This window comes from Coenobita brevimanus, chromosome 8 (assembly GCF_032717465.1).
Source record: "Coenobita brevimanus isolate Jiangsu-jjx chromosome 8, ASM3271746v2, whole genome shotgun sequence".
NCBI lineage: Eukaryota > Metazoa > Arthropoda > Malacostraca > Decapoda > Coenobitidae > Coenobita > Coenobita brevimanus.
The window spans coordinates 6694788-6707823 of record NC_136961.1 but is presented as its reverse complement, the minus strand read 5'-3'; positions in this window follow the sequence as shown (position 1 = coordinate 6707823).

Genomic DNA, 13036 nt, shown 5'->3' with positions numbered 1-13036 from the left:
AGCAGATGTAAGCTTAACATATTTACATAGGTAACGGGAATATTTGGTTTAGCTTTAGTTTAATTAAAACTAAGATTAATTAGTTAGATTCCCCCTGTATATATTATAATGTAATCTAACTGTATTTAGCATTGTAATAAATAATAGTTGGCATTTCTACAATTCTATGAGGAACTAGGGGCTCGCCATTTTCATGCACTCTGAGGAGAATAATAAGAAGGGCCAAACGTAACTCCTGGCGGTCCTTTGTGTCCACGGTGACTCGTACAACACCATTAAGTAAAGTCTGGTCCACCATAAGAATATTAAATAATAAAGGCACATACTTCCCTATTACCACCCTGCAGATCAATAATAACATCTATGACGAGTCCGTGGACGTTGCTAACATCCTCGCCAGGAGTTTTTCTCATGTAAGTAGCTCAGCCAATTATGATCCGCGTTTTCAACATCATAAACGCACGGCTGAGCTACAGTTAATAGACTTTGCCACAGAAGACGTAGACTCCCCGTATAATCAAGAGTTTACATTAGATGAACTGCTCCTTGCCCTTAAATCCTGTAAAGACACCAGCCCTTGACCAGACACCATCACGTACGGTATGATCCAGCATCTTAATCAGGACAACCTGATTGAGATGTTACCATTGTACAATGAGATTTGGGTGTCTCGAACGTTTCCAAACTCACGGCACTTTGCGCACGTCATACCGATACCCAAAGAGGCTGGTCGTCTTATGAATCCCACTTCATTTCGTCCTATTGTGTTGACTTCTTGTCTATGTAAGGTCATGGAACGAATGGTAAACAATAGGCTTCTTTTTGTTTTAGAGTCGAAGAATTTGTTAAATGATCAACAATGTGGCTTCCGTAAATATAGAAGTTTACTAGATCATTTAATGAATTTGTAGCACTGTATTTCAGAGGCATTTGCCAATAAAGAATTCATGATAGGGGTGTTCTTGGACATCCATAAAGCCTATGACATGACATGGCGACACGGATTACTAATGAAGCTCTATGCTTATGGTTTAAGAGGAAATTTGACTTTTTTTTTTTTCAAATTTCTTAAGGGACAGGACTTTCTCTGTCAAATTGCCCCATAACGTAACATCGGATATATTTATCCAGGAAAACGGGGTGCCGCAGGGAAGTGTGCTTAGTCCTACTCTATTTAGCTTTATGATCAATGATATTCTGTCATCAGCTCCCATCCCCAGGAATCTTAAATACTCGCTCTACACTGACGATTGTGCAATATGGCACTCTTCCCATAATGCACAATTTTCGGCTGGGCGGATTCAAGCAGCCCTTGACTCCGTTCACCAATGGGCCTAGCAGTGGGGATTTAAGTTTTCCGTCCCGAAGTGTGCCGCTGTAGTCTTCACTAATCATAACGTACCTAATTTGTGCTTAACTTTGGATAATCAGGCGGTACCTTTTCAAAATTCTGTAAAGTTTTTGGGAATTCATTTTGATCGTCGGTTGAACTTCAAAATTCATGTTAATAATTTGCTTGCTCGTTGTGATGAATCTGTAAATGTCCTCAAGTACCTAGCAGGTACTACCTGGGGTGCCGACAGAAAATCTTTATTAATGGTGTATAAGTCCCTTATTCGATCAAAGGTAGACTATGACGCAGTGGTGTATGGCTTAGCATCCGATGCCAGGCTGAAAGGAATGGATGTGTTGCAGAATAAATGTTTGCGAATGTGTCTTGGAGCCATCAGGTGTACCCGTGTAGCTCGTATGGAAGTGGAGGCGAATGTGCCTCCCCTCCATATTCGTCGTGACCACCTGGCTTGGTCCAATGGCCTCAGAACATCGAGAAAAAGTAACATCGGCAATGTGGCCTGTACCCCCGTGCGTCAATACCACCACCTTCTACAGGGGGTGCGTTGGCCACTTGCCGTTCGCCTCCACTTACTAACTCAGGAGCTTGGTGAGGACCTCAGTGACTGTGACAAGTTTGTGTTAAAAAATATACCGCCTTGGGAGCCACCAGGCTTTATCATTGACATATCATGGCTCCCAGCACCAAAGGCCTAGGCAACGGAGGCGGAGGTCCACCACTTGTTTCGTAACATCATCATGCTTTAATTGGGGTCCCACCAATTGTACACTGACGGTTCCAAGTCAAGTGAATGTGTGGGTGCAAGTGTATGGTCGACCGAATGTGCCCTCAGGTATCGGTTGCCGACTCATATATCTGTGTTTACCTCTGAACTTTTTGCTATTGACAAAGCCATAGACTATGCTCTCAATTCTAAGCATGACTCATTTGTCATATTTTCAGATTCAAAATCAGCCCTTCAGGCAATTGCATCTTGTACTACGGACTCTCACGAGATCCAGGGCCGCATCATTAATAAGTTGCATTCATGCAACAAGTCATTCACGCTGATCTGGGTGCCTGGTCATTGTCGCATCTACGGCAATGAGCAGGCTGACCTACTTGCAAAGTCGGCTGTAGAACTCGAGGAGACTTGGGACGTTCATCGTGATCTACGGTCGAGTCTCTCTCTCGGAAAGAAATCAATAAATCTTCTGTGGCAAGGTCAGTGGACCAGACTAAATATTCGAACATGTAAGCCGTACCTGGGCGACTGAGCCACTGCCAACCGTCCCAGTCGCCTGGAAGAAAAAGTGTTGGCATGGTTACGGCTTAATGCCACCTTAATAACTCACATGAAACCTTATATGGAAAAACGATTCCCACCGCACTGTGACATCTGTGATGCGGTGTTATCTATCAGTCATATCATCCTGCGCTGTCGGCGATTTATTCGTGAACGCACTTCACTTATAAATTACTGTGGCGCAGCAGACGTCCCCTTCACCCTTTCCACCATCCAAGGTGATGGGGACATTGTTATGATTGATAAATTGATGGCTTTCTTGAGAGAGACCGGACTGATCAGAGTGATGTGACTTTTTTACTATATGGTTTTGGTTTTTATCGACTGTAAATATGTATATATTGTACTATTAATTAGGGTTGACAGTTGACATATTTGAAATAGTTCCTCCTCTCACTGATCTATTTCTAATATGGATGTCCCCTACATTAAACCCAGTTCCTCGCCTGACAGGACCAGTCGATGAATGCAAGTGTGCAATATAGAAAGGTATTGGGCACTTGCAGTCGAAGGTGGTCTATTGGGCGAGGTTCTTCACCTTTTGTACATATTAGGTAAATATACCATCATGATTAAGTTGTACTAATTAGGGCCGACAGCTGACGTATATGGAAATGTTCCTGACTTGTCTGGTTCCCTTTCATATATTGATGTCCCCTACATTAGGTTGTGCCTCGACTGACAGTCACCAGGTGATGAGTGCAGGTATGTAATGTAGAAAGGCATTACATATCTGCAGTCGATGGTGTTCTGTTAGTCGAGGTATTTTTACCATTAGTGTAGGTCTAGCTATTTGTCTCTGTAGGATTTAGTATAGGATAGCGATTTGTCTGTTAGGTGATTAGTTTTAGGGTCTTCAGATTAGGTTTTTCTTTATAATATAAGGTATAAAAAATATAAAACCAAGAAAAAATTTAAAAAAAATAAAAATACAAAAAAATAAATAAAATAAAATATATATATATATATATATATATATATATATATATATATATATATATATATATATATATATATATATATATATAAAATCGTGTGCATGAAAGTGTGTCTGTATATACGCTTGAAAGCGTGGCTGAATCGGTAAAGAGGCGACCTGCAGTCCTGATGGACCCAGGTTCGAATCCCGGCTGGGGCAGGGAACAGTTTAAGGATTTTAATTTCATAAAAGCAGACTTTCCGGATCTACCAGATAACCCGCCGACATGTCATAAAAGTACCCCTGCTAATACCAATACACTAGTCCTGTATGAGACAGCCCTAGCATGTATTCAATATGGACGGTGGGTGTTAGCACCGAAGTGGTGACATGTAGAGAGGTGTATGGTATGTAGGAGGACTACTGGGCCTTGAGAGCAGGTTGTGAAGCCTATGCCCAGAAGTCGGACACATTAAAAACATTATATATATATATATATATATATATATATATATATATATATATATATATATATATATATATATATATATGTTTGTATATATATGTATATATGTTTATAAGTATATACATTTATATATACGGCCTTAATGACCAGGGGCTTTGGCCCCAATGGGCGATAGGCCTGAAAAAAAAAAAAAAAAAAAAACGCACCCTGCTCCTAGACCTCGTCGAGCTAGCACGTTGTACAGTAAATACACACCTCAAGGACGCTTGGTAGCCCGAGCAACCGACAGAAAAGCCAGGCTCGTCGTCATCTGCTGTCCGACTCTTTTTAGCTAAGTAACCTTTACGAATTGGCCAATTCGATGGGGAATTAGCTAGGAGATAGAAGAGTAATAATCAGATAAGTTAAAGTATCAGTTACGGTATACTTAAACCTAAGAGACTTATGTAAATTTATTTAAGGACAATTTTTTGGTGCCGAGTGAGGACCTACTTGTTTCCTAAAAATTTACTACATATTTTTGGTGTTCCGAGTGAGAACCGACGACTTATATACTACAGAAAATTTTTACTACCCCTGAGAGTGAGGATAGATGTGTGTCGAAGCACTGAATGTGTTTAAAGTTGCTTTTGTCAGGCATAGCTTGTTACCACGTTCGGTTGAAATGGATGACGTGGAAATACGTATACAGGTATACCGAGCTCTGGGAGGAAGGGCAAGTTCCTTTTCCGACGATGAAAGGCTGAATGCCGTATTAGATTGGGAGCATGACCATACTATCCTTTTCCTGGGAGGAAATGATATTCTTGAGGAGGCGGAAGTTAATGAAGTTGTAGGGAACATTCTAGCCGTGGTAGGAGCCATAGAAGATTCATGTAAATCCTCGGTAGCCATAACCCTCCTTCAGCCAAGAGACCTATCATATGGCTCTCCAGTTTGCTATGGAACATATATATTAATTAGCAATGCTGTGAGCAGGAAGTTGCAACGAATTAGGAAGGGGAGGGATTTCATCCACTTTAAAGCCAAGCCCTTCCAAGGTATTGAAAGCCGATGGTATACATTGGAACCGTCATGGCAGAGAAACGGTTCTGCAGAAATTTATAAATTATATAGAACTCAAGAAAGGACAGTTCTATGCTATACAGTATGGGTGGGCCTATGGTATAATAGGAGATAAATATTTCTGAGCTCGGGGAATATGGGTATTTTGGAAATTGAGTGTTGGGATAAAATATAACCCTCGAGGTTTCATAACCCAGGGGGATTGGTTTGATATGGCGGACCTAATCCCTACACTCCTCAAAATTTAAGTGATTAATTAGCTGAGCCGGAAAATGAGTATTTTGGAAATTGAGTGAGGGGATAAAATATAACCCTCGAGGTTTAATAACCCAGGGGGATAGGTTTGATATGGCGGACTTAATCCCTACCCTCTTCAAAATTTATAATATTTAATAATTACTAAGCTGGGGTAAATTTGTGGTTGAACTTCATGGTTGGTTAAGTTATTAAATTATAAATCAAGCAGCATGTCTGTTTCCTTGTTGCAAAGATCTTCTAGGAGTAAGGCAGGATGGGTAACAAGAGCCATAAATGATTGCAAACAGTCGTTGGACGAAATATCTCTGTCCAGGGAGAAATTAAATAGGCTCCTAAATATTCTGAAAGACCGATGGAATATGTATGAAGAAGGTTATATAAATTTAGAAGCGGCTATAGTAAAGGCTGATGATAAAGAACTCTTAAAGTCAGAGACTACGAATTTTTGATAGTAAATTAGAAGAGTATTTAACCGTAAAAAAGTCACTAGAGTCAAAATTAGCTGAGACTGCCACAGAAACACAAGTTGTGGAACAGCGGAGTAGAGCTATAGTACCATAAATAGCGCCTCCGGAGTTTCACGTGGAGCAGAATTGGAAATCCTTTTCGGATCAGTTCAGATAATTAGTTCATGATAGAACAGATCTCCCTAAGCCGAGCAAACTCACATCTGTTAGGACAGGTCAAAGGAACACCTTATCAGCTGATAAATGAATTACCAGTAGAAGAAAATAATTATGAGGTGGCCTTGACTATCCTTACACAAAACTACGAAGACAGGGCGTAAACTATTACTCAATTACCGAAGGCTCGAACTGGATTACCCATACCTAGACACGATTTTGATTCCTTGCAAAACTTTAGAATTGCAATAAGTTGTAAATGGCCTTAGGTACTTACGAAGATATTAAGGCATCAGATTGGGTGCTTTCAAGTATTGTGTCCTTAAAGCTTCTACCAAAGCCCAAGGATGCCTTGTATGGTAGGTACCAGTAGGATAATTTCTCCTGCGAAGAGACTGAGGAAGTCTTGATGCAACTCTGTAAACATTTGTAAGGAACAGTAAAACCTACTGAGATTAAACAGAAGACTGAAATAAAGAAAAAAAACTCTGACCAACTGGTTGGGAAACTCAAGTCAGATAAGACTTAGTATGTGCCTAAGGAAGAGATAGATACTTTCCTTAGTTCCTTAAAGGCTGAGGATAAAGTATTAAAGACAAGGAATAGACAACCTAATGAAATTAAGGAAGTAAAACCTTCCATGGTAAGGGACAGGAAAGTTTATGTATTTTGTGATGAGCAACATTCCAGTGCATTTTGTAAACATTATCCTGATTATGCTTCTAGAGTAGCAAAGCTTTAGGAAGTGGGGTGTTGTATAATCTGTATGAACTCCGAACACACTTCCGCGGACTGTAAGACTAAATTAAATCTTTGTTTTAAATGCAAAAGGGATCATCATCATACTGCTTTATGCCCGAGGATGAATAAATGAGATTCCTAAACCTGCAAGGGTCAATATGACAATTGCAAAAGGGAATGCTCCAATAGTAATGCCAGCTGCAGTTTCAATAGCAGATGTGAAGGTATTGATTGAGATTAGAAACCTATTAGCATGTACCCTTTTTGATACGGGTGCTCAGAAAACCTTCAGTTCTGAAGACATTGTGAAGAAATTAAAGTTACCTATTATTGGCAAGGTAAATCTAGCCATTACAGGATTCTTAACGACTAAGAAAGCTCAGTGAGGAGTAGACTGTAGCACCAGTCGAGCAGGGCAGTACTCCCAAGGTGGATGGAAAGCTGATGACAGGAATAGCTGGAGCTCCCGTTTCATCAGCCCTCGGGACTAGTTGCTGACCATCCTCCTTTGGTGAACTTTTTCGATGTCCCAGTAACAGAGAGCGTAGGCCAGCATGCTCTCCAATACAAGTTTCTCTAACTGTCAGCACCCAACTACATGCACAGTACACACCACACTTCCTTTTCAAAATTAAAAACAAAGATGTCACAATCAAATCTGTCCTCGGAATCCCCGGGGGGGTGGGGGACCATAAATTTCCCCACCATCCGCCCCTCTCCGTAACGACTCAGAGAGTTGCCTGGAACCACTGTCTGACTCACTTCTTCATTTCTGCAACATTTGCGGCCTTTCCTTTAACTTTCTCTCTGTTGAACATCACCTCTCCACCTCCAAACCTCACCTTTTCTTCCTGTCTGAGACTCGGCTGTCTGTGGCAACTGACAGCAAAGCCTTTTCTGTTTCCTCCTACTTTCTCTATACTCATTTCAAAGCCAAAGGTGGTTGCTGTGTTAATGTACGCAACGACTTATCTTGCTCTCATGTTCCTGAACTTGATTCTTCTGAATTCTTTACTCTCTGGTTTCGGCTTTCTTGTCATTCACTGACTAAATATATATGCCTGTTTACTTATCATCTAATTCTACTGACTATGAAAAATTCTTTGACTATCTTACTTCTACGATGGAGCACTTTCTATCCATTTCTCCTTTCTCTGAAATATCCATTCTATGAGATTTCAATGTTCACCACCACCTTTGGCTCTCCTCTCCTTTCACTGATCCACCTGGTGAACAAGCCTACATCTTTTCTATCCCTAATGACCTAGAGCAGCTTGTACAGCACCCTACTCTTATCCCTGACCGCCTTGAAGAGAGCGCCATCATACTTGACCTCTTTCTTACAACTAATCCTTCTGCTTACACTGTTAATCTTTCCTCTCCGTTGGACTCCTCCGATACAACCTAATTACCTTGACATGTCCTATTGCTCTGGTACGGCCTGCGGACTCTCCAAAGAAACGTTGACTGTGGCACTTTGGAGCTGCGGATTGAGAGGCCCTCAGGCAGTATTTCTTTTATTTTCCCTGGAATGATTATTGCTTCCATGGCCGAGAGCCATCTGAGTGTGCATTGTGCATTATGGAGGTTATTCTTTCGGGCATGGAAGCATACATTCCCTTCTCATATCCTTTGACTAATGCAAGAAAGCCTTGGTTTAATCACGCTTGTTCTCTCACAACAAGGAGAGGGCCTATAAAAGGTACCAGAACCAACCCACCCCTGAATCTCACTTTGCTTATGTTTCTGCCTGGAATTGTGCTAAGTCTGTTCTTCGCTCTACTAGAAATAATTTCATTCATACTAAATGCTCTCAATTCTCCAACTCGAATTCTTCCCACTTCTTCTGGTACCTTGCCAAAAACCTTTCTACCAACTTTACCTCATCATCCTTCCCTCCTCTTTTCTACTCTCGTGGCTCTGTAGCTATTTCATCTACTGATAAAGCAGATCTCTTTGCTCAGACTTTCTCCTCCAATTCCACCTTAGACAATTCCGGTGCTGTTCCTCCATCACTTCCCCCCTCATCGGTTACTGAAACAAGCTAGGCGGGACTCTTGGAAGGCTTATGTGTCATCTGTAAACTCAAAGATGCCAGTGTCTCAGGTGTGGAAGAGGGTGCAGAAGATTTCAGGAAAATTAACTCAAAGCAGGTCCACTGTGCTGATGTCTAACGATGAGCCTATTGGTGACCCTGCAACTGTGGCTGATATTTTTGCATCTGCCTTTGTCATAGAGATACTAGCTCACCAATTTTCGCCAGACAACAGGAGATTGAGGAGGCAAGGGTGCTGGACTTTCGTTCAGGGAATGTGGAGTCCTACAACCTCCCTTTCTCTCATTGTGAACTCCAATCTGCCCTTTCCCTTAGCCATGACACCTCACCAGGGCCGGATGATATTCCCTACGCAATGCTTTGACACCTGGGTAATGAAGCACCGTCTTTTCTCCTCAGCCTCTTTAATAGAAACTGGAAGGAATCTACTCTTCCCTCCTCTTGGCGTGAGGGTATTGTCCTGCCATTCCAGAAACCGGGGAAGGCAGGTTGCAGTCCCCTGGAGTATCGGCCAATCGCCTTAACATCTTGGCTGTGAAAATTATTTGAGAAAATGGTCAATACACGCCTAATGTATTTACTAGAAAGGAACGAATGTCAGTCTGGTTTTCGAAAATATTGCTCAACAACAGATGCACTGGTCCGTCTTGAGACTGCAGCTTGTGATGCTTTTGCTAGGCCGCAGCATCTAGTGTGCATTTTCTCTGAACTAGAAAAGGCATATGATACTACATGGCGGTTTGGTATCTTCCAACAACTCCATTCTTTATGTTTACTTGGAAGGCTGCCCCAATTTATAGTAAATTTTCTCTGTGACCGCTCATTCGGGGTTTGGGTTGGTGTCACCCTGTCTCCTTCATACCATCAGGAGGACGGGGTGCCTCAAGGAATTGTCCTCAGTGTGACCCTTTTCGCTCTAGCTTTGAGTGTCCTCAATTCCAGAAGGGGTGTCAGCCTCACTGTATGTTGATGATTTGGCTCTTAAGTATGCTGCTTCTCAAATGTCCGTGGCTGAACGCCGCATGCAGCTTGCTCTGGACAGGGTCTCTCGATGGGCCACCATGCACAGCTTCCATTTCTCCCCAACGAAGACAGTGGCCTTGTATTTCTGCCGTTTGAGAAGTGTACACCCAGACCCAGACCTCCAGCTATATGGCCACAAGGTGTGATGTGTGGGTGAGGCAAGGTTTCTTGGTCTTGTTTTTGACAGGAGACTGACGTAGACATCACATATTCGTTCTTTACGACTATTGTGCCTCCATGCTCTGTCTCTCCTATGAACTCTCTCTTGCTTGTCTTGCTTCACTGACAGAACCATCCTGCTCTGCCTTTGCCGTGCCTTAACCCGCCCCGTCCCGACGACGTATGGGTACGTCACCACGATTTGCATTTGCCAGTCCCGGCGATGTACCAGTACGTCGTGCAATTGCAAGGTACCTAATTTGCACAATTTTCAATTTTCGCACGTGATTTTTCGTATGTATACACGGGACACCTTCCTCTATTCCTGTACAAGATACCAAGCAGGGACAATGCCTTACACTGCATAACCTCCCCCCTCCCCCCCTCATGCCATTGTCTTGGCAAAGGACCTGTTACCAGTGACCTGGCTAGTAAAGTTATTCAGGGCCAGAGTGATTCCCCAATCGATGACAATGTGGAGGACAATGTTTACATAGCATTAGAAGAAGAAACAGCCAGAAATAATGATCAGGTAGTGTGGCAAAAATAGGTCAGGTATGGTGATTAGTTAGTGAGTGAAACAATGGTTATAATGCCTTTATTACTGCTTGAAAACCAATATACTGTCATACTACATATACATTCGTACAAAGTAAATAAATAAATACCGTTTATGAGTGGATAAAATAGTTACCCTCCCATAGAACTCGTTTTCTTTGGTGCCAGCATGTTAGAAAACCCACTCAGGTAAGGAGGAACTCCTACCTGGATTGGGCACTTTAAACCTCCGGTGAGCGATTTCTCTATGAATTTTCGATGTTTCTCACCAAAAGCGAAGGTTTTAGCCAAAAAAAAAAAAATCGAAAATACCTCGGGACTGGGGGATGTCGGAGGTGCGGAAAACCTCGGGACGTGACGGGTTAATAAGGAGTAAATTGGACTATGGGTGTGTGGTGTACTCTTCTGCCACTGAGGCAAAGCTGCAGCCACTAAATTCAGTCCATCATGCTGGGATTCGTTTGTCAAGTGGGGCTTTCCAGTCTTCTCCAATTGAAAGTCTATTGGTTGATGCAAGCGAACTGCCACTGGATCTCTGCCGGCAATCCTTAATGGTGCAGTGTTGGCGTCACCTTCACCATCTTCCAGCCTCGCTGAGTTGTAAGGCTATCTCCGAGGTCGGTCTTCTCCTCTTTTATAACACCCACCCTCGTTATCCTCACCCGTTTGGGTACAGAACGAAGGTTGCCATGGGGGAGTTGGGTGTTCAGGCCTTCCCTGTTTGCCCTGTGTGTGTCCCGTGAGTGGCTCCCTGGCTTCTTCCAAAGGTACAACTATGTGATTACTTTCTGGAAAGGAAGGCCTCCCTTTCCTCACAGGCAGCTTTGTCCTAATTTTTAAAACACGCTTCTGCTCAAAATGATTCGATCCCTGTATATACAGATGGCTCTAAATCCCACATGGGGACAGGTTTTGGTGTAATTTTTTGTGATTTTAGCCGTGGTAGGAGTATCCCTCCTGCTGCATCTGTTTTTACTGCTGAAATTACTGCCATATTAGTCGCAGTTGAATTGATTTTTAGTTTTCCTCCAGCTTCTTTTACCATTTTTAGTGACTCAGCCAGTGCATTACAAGCTTTGTACCGTAGCTTTCCATCACATCCCCTAGTCCTGTCTGTATTGGATTGGATTTACTGATTATGTAGACGAGGATACTCTGTATAACTGTGTTGGGTCTCTGCACATGTGGGGGTCGTGGGCAATGAGCGTGCTGACTTTTTGGCGAGAGCTGCTGCCTCTCGCCCTTTCTCTCCTCATTACCGTGTCCCATCTGAGGATTTATGTAAAACCACTGTGAAGGCTGTCCATCTCTGTTGGCAGAGAAGGTGGGATGCAGTAGGGGCGAACAAACTCCACGGCATTCGTCAGAACCTGGGCGATGAGGGGTATGTGGGACTATCCCGACAGTGAAAACAACCACACTAGGCTGACTCATGGTTTTTTAATCGAGTGGGCGCCCCCTCCCTATTGTGATGACTGTCTGGTTCCTTTGACTGTGCAGCATCTTCTTGTGCAATGCCCCAGTCTTGGGGACCTTTGTCGGCGATACCTTTCCGAGTGCCAAGCCAGCAATAGATCATACCTTCTCCCCTCGGTGCTTGGGGAAGAGGCTTGTGCAATGGGGGGAGGCACCTTCTCCTTTGTATTGAGTTCTGGCCTTCTCCACAAGCTGTAGGGCTTTACCTTATTTTAGTTTGTGTTATATAATGTTCTCATTAACCTCAATTTTTCCACCACGTTTTGGTTTTGGTAGTTTCTTTTATACCTTCGGTTTGTTTTATCCATCGCTTCTTTCTTTGCCTTTTACGGTTTTCATATATTTTAACTTTCTTTTAATGTTTGTGCTCGGCGGCATATGACTTCTGCTGTTGTGCCGCCATGTCATATTTTCATTTATTCATTCATTCATTCATTTTCATGGAAGTTTTCACATGGTTGTACCTCTGAAAGAAGCAACGGGGCCACTCGGGGGACACACATAGGGCAAACAGTGGAGGACTGGACACGCAACTCCCCCATGGCAGCCTTCACTCTGTACCCAAACAGGTGTGGATAGCAAGGGACAGTGTCATAAAAGGAGAGAACAACCTCAGAGACAGCCTTACAACTTAGTGAGGCCTGATAATGGTAAAGGCGGTGCCAACACCACACCATCAAGGACTGCCAGTGGAGATCCAGTGGCAGTTCGTTCACATCAACCAACAGACTTTCAATTGGGGAAGACAAGAAAGCCCCAGTCGACAGGCGAATCCCAGCATGGTGGACTGAATTTAGTGACCGCAGTTGTGCCTCAGTAGCAGAAGAATACATCACACTCCCATAGTCCAATTTGCTCCTTACGAAGGCACGGTGAAGTCAGAGCAGGATGGTTCTGTCATCGTCCCAAGACAAGTGAGATAGGGTCCATAGGAGAGACAGGGCATGGAGACATGACACCCGTAATGAACGGATATGAGGTACCCATGTCAACCCCCTGTCAAAAGTAAGGCCAAGAAACCTTGTCTAATCCACACATCGCACCCTGTGGCCA